Source organism: Anser cygnoides, chromosome 1, assembly GCF_040182565.1.
Source record: "Anser cygnoides isolate HZ-2024a breed goose chromosome 1, Taihu_goose_T2T_genome, whole genome shotgun sequence".
NCBI classification, from domain to species: Eukaryota; Metazoa; Chordata; class Aves; order Anseriformes; family Anatidae; genus Anser; species Anser cygnoides.
This window is the reverse complement of record NC_089873.1, coordinates 137,049,800-137,058,956: the sequence shown is the minus strand read 5'-3', so window position 1 is coordinate 137,058,956 and position 9,157 is coordinate 137,049,800.

The window sequence follows — 9,157 nt, the reverse complement described above, 5'->3', positions numbered from 1 at the left end:
GCAAAATTTCCCTATTTGCTCACCCCATTGTTAAGACACTGATTTCCATATTTCAAACATTATTTTCATAAAGATATATTTACTTATGTTACTATTAAAATTAATGGAAGAAGAAAAAATATGTAATCTTAAAAATATCCCATGGAAGACAGATATTTTTGTTCATAGTAGTATTAGCAGGTATTATTATTATTATTATTATTATTTATTTATTTAAGGAACTCCCAACCACAACATGTGAAATGACACTAGTATAATACTGTTTTACAGTTTCCCTATCTCCCTCTGGGAAATCTTGGGAATATATGTGTATATGTTGTAAAGTTCTTGTGCTGTGAACCTAGTGTGCAGACAACCAGCATGGGAATGCTTTACCAATATGTTCTCAATAAGCTGAACCCACAGCACATGCACAACTAATTGAATGAATGCTCATTAGATTCTAAATGGCCCTGTTGAATTCAGAGTACAAGAGTATAAGTCTCCTAAAAATGACCCTCAGATCTCATACATTTTTCCCCATATATTTATCACATATACAGTTCTTACCTGTTCTTAAACTTTAGTTCTAATCTTCGAGAATGGAAACTACAGCTTTTTACCATGTACAGGGAAGATTCTTGCCATATTGCCGATGTACTCTGCTTTCATTTGCATTACTAAAAGTTATTATGAAATTCAGAATTTGGGACATTTATAGAAAGGTTTGCTATCCTTTCATTTTCTTTTTGCTTTTATGAATCTTGCTGAGCATACGCAGTGATGTATAAAACCCATCCTGATTATTTCTTTGGGCTATATAGGTAATTACAGAATAGGTGGTGGAACGGTACAAAGATTGACAGAAAATCCTTAGAAGTAATCTGAGTTTGTCTTTCTTAATGTATATGCTCATTAATAGTCTGTCCATTTTTTAATGCAGAAGCTACTAGAATGACTCCTGACTGTTCTTAGGCTGATAGGGGGCCTCAGTAAACTAGAATACAACCCTCCCTCCCGCCCCCTTTTTTTTTTTACTACTGCATTCTTATTAATTGCTCTGTTATGTTACTGTGGTGGTTTAACGCAGTTGGGCAGCTGAACTCCACCACAACTGCTCTCTCACTTCCCCTCCTCAGAAGAAGGGAGGTCTGGGGGTGGGGTGGGGTGAGGTGAAGAAGAAATTATGCTGGAAAGAAAAAAAAGGCTCAGGGGTTGAGATAAGGATAATTTAACTAAAGGTGAAAGAAAGAGAGAAAAAACAAGCACAGGCCATGCAGAAGCACAGAGAGAGAAAAAAAATATTTCCTACTTCCCATTAATGAGAGATGTTCAGCCACATCCTGGGAAGCAGTGCCTCAATACACATAGCAGTTGTTTGGGAGGACAGACATCTTTATAACAACAGACGCCCCCCCCAACACACACTCCTCCCCCTTTCCCACCCTTTATTGCTGAGTGTGACGTTGTAGGCTATGCCTCTTTGGTTGATTTAGGTCAGCTACCCTAGTAATGTCCCCTCCCCACCTTTTGCCTACCCCCAGCCTACTGGCTTTGGGGGATTTGGAGGGAGTCTTGGTGAGCCAGCACTGCTCAGCAACAGACAAAACACTGGTGTGATATCAGGGCTGTTCTAGCTACAAGTGCAGAGCAGAGCACTATATGGGCTGCTGCAAGGAAATTGAAGTCCATTCCACCCAGATCCTGTACTGTTACAGTTAATGATATGTCTCTTCACTATTCAGACAATTCTCTTTTTAACTTCTCCATACCCTTAATTTCAGTGACTTATGGATCACTCATTTAGAAAGTGAGTGTACTTGTACTTACATACCTTAGGTATGTAATGTGCATTGCCCATGTATTTGCTGTTTATTCTATATGTTGTTTTTTTTTTTTTTTTTTTTTAATCTCCATTTTCCCATTTTCGTTCTGGTTCCAATGATCTTCTGTATGTTTGATAGAATACTGTTTGCAGTGAGGAGTAGGAATTAATCTGTTTTGTCCCCTGTGACATAAGACTTAATGCTGGTGTCCAATAAATCATAAAATCTGGGACTTTGATAAAATATTGTGGTTTCTTGGTTTGTTTGTTTGTTTGTTTTGTTTTGTTTTCTTAGGAAATACTGGAGTTTATTGAGGAATGTTATTTATAACATTTCCTATGCATTAAGGAAATGCAGCAGAAAGCTCATTGCTTCTGTGTGCATGGATATGAATGAGACCATAATAATTGCATCTCTATTCATAGTGTCGTAGAGTTTAGAGATAGTACTGACATTCATGTTGTCAACTTCTAAGACATATAAAGATAGTCATTTGTATATTTTCAACATAGATGAAAATGGAAAACTGAATGGTGAATTGATTATTCAACCAGTACTTGATCTGAGTTCCAAGGTGTTTGGAAGCTTTGCAGTACCTGTGCCATTCAAAGAGAGTAGCATCCTGTGGGCAAGAATGAAAGTTCAGTGGGAAGAGCACAGCCAGAAAACAAACAGGGAAGGAAACTATATGTGACAGTTTGCTCTCACATCTATCGCCAGCACATGGCTGCTTTACACTCCACCTTAATGAATTAATAAGACCCCAATCTTAGATCTCCATATACATTTTTTTCAGAAATCCAAGGGAGAACTCTAAATTGCAAAATATGTATCTTAGAAAAAAAACAAAACAAAACAAAAAAAAACTTTGAAAAAGCAAGAAAAAAGTATTTGTTTCAACATAAAGCTTTTGAGCATCACATTGTTACTAGAAATGGAAAAGTGAAAAATAAAATTAAAAAAAAAATCACTAGCTTTCATGATGTTAACTTTTGTATCATCTTAGCTTCTACAGGCCAAGGTCTCGCCATACAGCTCATAGTATAGCAATAAAGCTGAGAATAAAACTTTTCTATCCAAGGTAATTTGCAACATAAGTATAAAACCATATGGCTATGGCAAGCAACTGTTTAAGCACAATAGCTCTGAAGAACTGTTAGGGGTTATAGAAAACTGTTAGGTCTTATACAAAAAGAAGAAAAAAATATAACGAGAAAATAATTACCCTAGCAAAAAATCTGTAGGATCGTATTCTCAGGATAAGGGAAAACATAAAGGTGCCAAAGGTAAGTGAGTGAAACAAGGTGATAGAAAGAACTGAATCAGAGGATAAATCCAAATGTCAAAGGTTTAAGAAATGTTAGGTAGTTTGGGAATAATCAATGATGTGCCTCAAATATAAGTTGTTGTTTACTTGATCTTGTGGAGAAGTGGGAACCAGCAGACAGAAGCATCAAGAAGGGTGACACAAGTGACAAGGTAGAAAAAATCTCTGCAGCTTCATTTGAAATGGTCAATAGCTGTGTGAGACTGCACTTGACACAATCAGAGAGAAAAGGATGGTTCAGTAACTGACAAGTTGACAAGAGCCAGGAAGAAAGTTAGGTATACTGTTGGACAGAAAAGACTGATCCATGAAGAATCAACAAGCACAGAACTGAGGACCTAAGGATCTTTGAGCCAAGTCAAAGATATATTCACAGAGTATATTGTTGTATATTCACTTGTTCAGAGTAACAAGAAAGATGATGAGATTAGAGAACATGGCATCAGAGAAGAGGGAAGCTGGAGGAAAGAATGAAAATTGGTTGTTTTCTGTAATTCACGATGAACTATGGTAAACTGCTGCAAGAAGATTTCTGAAAGAAAGCAATTTTTTTTCATATCTTTGTAGAACACCATTACTGAGGTAGAACTAAATTATGAACTATCTGAATATTAATGAAATAATATTTAAGTAAAATTACCTCAACATAATGTTTAACAGAACAAGGTAAAACTTCAAATGTTTTCATTAAAATGTCAGAATAACAAAAATACTTTTTTTTTTTTTTCCCCCCCACTAAAATCCTTTCAGCTCAGAGATTAAAGAAGCTGTCACAACCCACCTCAGAACCAGCAAGAGTGGAAACATCCCTGAGGTAGTCCAAATTTAGTTGGTGGTGATCATGGAGGGTTAAATGTAATTCCTACTTTCTGTTCTCTTTAATTCTGAGGATGAAGGCAGGGACTAACAGCGCTATATTTTCTCTCCCAGAGTGGTAGAGTACAGGGGAGGTTCACTAGTCAAACTTATTTTTTATTAATAATTAAAATAATAATTATACTGATCTACAAGAAAGCAAACAAGTAAACCTCTTTTATTCATTTACATGACACCCTAATATCCTTTTGGAACTATTTGTTATATAAAAATATAGAGGCTTCTTGGATGAGCTTCCTGTAATATCCCCTGGCTGGTAAATAAGTTGGACGTTAAATAAATTTTGTATTTTGTGCTAATCACCGAGAATATTTTTTTCTATTGCAGTAACCTATATCCTTACAAATTTAATCCCTTTCCTTCTGTATCAGTTTTACCTCAATTTATGGTGGTAGGTGTTTCTTTACAAGCATTCATTTTTGTAACTGTCCACATTTCTCTCAACTGTGTTATCAGTAGAAAGCTTCTAACACAAATTCCATGACTACAAAATATAATGGAACAAAAATTATATCTCATTTATATCTTCAGCAAAAAAGACACCTATTTATAGCTTCCTATAAAATGCATTGTATAAATAAATGTATAAATTATATATATATATGTAAAGAAACCCAAACAAATATATGTATATAAATAAATATTTAAAAAATCATAGAAGCATAGAATCATTAAGGTTGGAAAACACTTCCAAGATCATCTTGTCCAAATCATCATTCCCTCATCCAAATCATCAATAAAGATATTCAAGAGGATGGACCCCAACACCAACCCATGGGGAACATGACTCATGACCAGTGACCAGCTGGATTTAACCCCAAATTCAGTTAACAGTGAGCTGAACCTCTAGCAGGCTCTTGGTGATATTATTATTTTTTTAATTATTATTATTTTTATTTTTATATCTTAATTTCAACATTTAGTTGGTAAAGGAGCCAGTAAAATTATCTGGATTCTTCCCAGAATTAATTTTCTTCTCTGAGAGTTTCTATGCTTACTCTTACACTCATGTGTAACTTCTCACTACATATCTGAGTACATATTGCATATGAATACATATGCGTTTCAGGTTAGGAACTCAGTTCTATATTCTGTTATGTTAACCATGACTTATGAGAAGTTTGATGCAGTATCTTTGAAATTCTGTCCCCATGGTGACCAGGAAGGTGTTGAACAGTGTTTAAGTCACACATTAGATGGAAAATAGTATTTGAAACACAAATATGTCTAAGAAAACAAACCTAAAAATAGGTACAATTTTTCCTTAACTGTTTTTGTGACACTTCTGTAAAATATTATTTTGTCAGCCAGTGTGTAATCTTGTTGGAGTTTTCTGATACTCTCTGGACAGTAGAGGCATATCTCTTTGCAAGTACCATGGATTTTTAAGGGTCGATATCTCTACATCTTATCAGCCCAGAATCTGGCAAAACACAACATAAAAGCCTGGGTTAACATTGTAAATAACTCCTGCTAGAGTTCCATGCTTTGTTGGTATTCCTCTAACAGTCCTAACATTTGTGAGATAAATCTATTGGTTAACCATTGGAGGAAGAGATCATTAATGAGCTGCTGATCACTGCTAAGCATGTATAACTATTCTAAATGAGTAGTTAATTATTTTATAAATATATATATATATTGTGCCAGGTATTTTTATGGATGTCAGTGAATATGAACAATACAAATGCAGTGTTAAACCTTCTTTATAGAGGTTCCATACAATGGGTAGCTTACTTGCTCCATTCATAGAATTATTTTAGACTCATTCTTAGAATCAAGCACATCATTTCTGTGGCTATCTGTCAGACTAACTAAAAACAAAACCAAAACCAAAAAAAGCAAAATTATTCGTATTCTCCTCACAGCTACTTCTTGTTTTATTATAATGTTAAAAGTGGAGAAAGTATAAAGTTGATTTATTATTATTATTCATAAATAATAATAATAATAATAATAAAACAAAAATAACAGCAACTAAAACTTTCCTTGGTATAAAGAATTCATGTTTTGCATTGAATCAATATTCAATGTATTCCTAGTCTGTTTTGTGTTCATGAAATGATAATAGAATCATAGAATATCCTGAGTTGGAAGAGACCCACAAGAATCATTGAGTCCAGCTCCCGGGTCATCCAAAAATCAAATCATATGAGAGTGTTGTCCAAACACATCTTGAACTCTAGCAGGCTAGCTGTTGTAACCACATATTTATTTATTTATTTATTTATTTATTTAATTAATTAATTTTTTGCTAATATTGCAAATAAGAACTTAATCCACTGGATTCTCCCAGTTGTCCATTGTCCTGCATTGTCACTTCACAATGAGGTTCTCTGACAATAAAAGGACTAAATAATTGTGTTCTAAGGCTATGCATACTTAGGCTATGTTAATAGTTTCTCAGATTACCCAATGGGTAAATATCATCACACTAGTGAACAAACTAATCTGTGCTGGCAGGGCAATGTCAACATAAACCATAATGATGAATTATTTAGATACAAGACCTTGATGTATCCTAGAGAACATATGCAGTGATTTTTGCATTTGACAATGGACATTTTTCTGCCACTGACTCATGATATTTTAAGTTGTGAGACATGAAATAGGACAGGACACTAAAGATCTTGTGTGTTCTTCGATAGAAAATAGGACAGGACACTAAAGATCTTGTGTGTTCTTCGATAGATTTTTTTCCCATGTGTTTGATACTTACTTTCAAATAAGTTATTAGCTGTCAAGGCCTAGCAAGTTCTTTCTTCTCTCGTTCTACAGTTTTGGCAGCTGGATTTTGAGCTGGATTTTTCACCCCATGCATCTTAGTTTCCATGCAGAGAAAATATTGCAGTGGCTCTAGAAAGGAGACACTTTCATCCCATCAGATTTCCTGTATATTCCTGTCAAGCTACCAGCTCTTCTGAGGAAGCTCATAGCCTTAAATCAACTCGTTGTGAAAAAATTGTCTTAATAAGGGAAGCTATAAATTGTAGCCAGACTGATTGAAAACAGAATGTATTTCATCGCTGAGATTTTAGAAAACTTTTTTTTTTATTATTTATTAAATCTCAGTATTAATTTAATTTTAGATATATCTGATCCTGACACGCATTTAAGCATATCTTGTTGGCAGAATCCATATTTTCCATTCAATTCTCCCAGAATAATAGAAAACAGAGGTGATGAGCTATCCCTGGGAAAGGTGAGTTGCACATTTGAAGTTTTATTTATTTTTATATTATTATTATTATTATTACTATTATTATATATATAATATATATGCTTACTTATATATATAATATATATACTTATATATAATTAATTATAATTAATATAATAAATAATAATAATAATAATAATAATAATAATAATAATAATAGTCTTTAATGCAGTCCATAAAATCCCCAGGAAATTAATTTCAGCACCTAACTAACTCTGACAGAAGAAAGTTTTTGTTTCTCCCTTCTTTCCTTTTATTTCTCTTTTCAAATATTCAATTTTCATAGAATTTATCTGAAGAATGAGAGTTTCATTTTTGAAACAAAACCTCTGGTGTCTCAATTTTCCATTGCATTAAAAAGGTACTTTGTAATACAAATTTTAAAAAAATATTTTTTCTGGTTCCTTCAATTATCTCATATTAATAAAATAACAGAACTGTAACAACACAAATGCTAGTTTTATCATTTAGCCCTCTATGATTGTAATCAATAAGGACTACAGCTTTCTTGTCTGTAGGGACAAGAACGAATGGACGGACATTATATGGTCTGTTCCCAAACAAGTAGTTTAAGAAATGTATCTCCCTTGTTCCTTACTCAGAGCAGAATTATGTGATTATATGCTTTGAGTCAGACTAGCAAACTGAATTCAGACTGTCCTTCATTTTTATTAAATTCTAGCAATTTTAATCAAAAGACAAGTGTTTATTCAAGTGTCCTGGTTTCAGTTAGGACAGAGTTAATTTTTCCTCATAGTAGCTGGTAGGGTGCTGTGTTTTGGATTAGGATGAGAAGAGCGCTGATAACATGCTGATGTTTTAATTGTTGCAGAGCAGTGTTTACACCAGGCCAAGGACTTTTCAGCTTCTCGCTCTGTCCTGCCAGCGAGCAGGCTGGGGGTGCAGCAGGAGCTGGGAGGGGACAGACCCAGGACAGCTGACCCAAACTGGCCAAAGGGCTATTCCATACCATCTGACGTCATGCTAAACAATATATAGGGGTGGCTGGCCGGGGTGGGGGGGCCGGCTGCTCGGGGATAGGCTGGGCATCGGTCAGCGGGTGGTGAGCAATTGCATTGTGCATCACTTGTTTCTTACACATTATTATTATTAATACTATTATCATTATCACTATTATTATTATTATTGTTATTATTATTTTCCTGTCTTAATAAACTGTCTTTATCTCAACTCACCGGCTTCACTTTCCCGTTTCTCTCCCCCATCCCAGAGAGGGAGGGGGGAGGGTGAGCGAACGGCTGTGTGGTGTTTAGCTGCCGGCCGGGTTAAACCACAACATCAAGAAATCTGTTAGAACCTAAGGGGATAATCCATGTTGACTTCTTAAAAAAAAGTGTTTGTGTTTTTTTTTTAAAGTACTCAAGTACTAATTCTTGCATTGTGTGAACTTGTAGCAGAAGTTCCATGCTCATCTCTAAGATAAGGTGCATTATATTGTTCAAGCATATGCTTCCCTTATTTTCTACAGAGTCATAATAAAACACAAAAATAGATAAAAAACAGTAGAAAATCCCCTTGAAAAGCATAGACCCAAACAAAGAAAATCGATAGCTTACATACTGGAGGTATTGTAACCAGTTTTACAAACACAGAAAATGACAGCTTCTTTCTTTCTTCACAAAAATTATTTCATCTCTGCAGTATTATAATCTGTCTCCTTCCTATACAGCAAGTCTGCCTCTGGCCTTATATTTCTTGGAGGAAGCTGATTCCCTTGACATGTCTTTTTAACAGATGATTACAATCAGAGTCCCAAGTAATTCAATAGCTGTTTTCAGAGAAAGCTTAATCTAATAACTTCTGATTAAATCCTTAGTTCCTTAGGAGTGCCTTTGAAGGATATTCAAGGTAAATCATTTCATTTTGGAACTCAGCTGCTAGTTACCCTCATGTTTCCTAATGAAAATT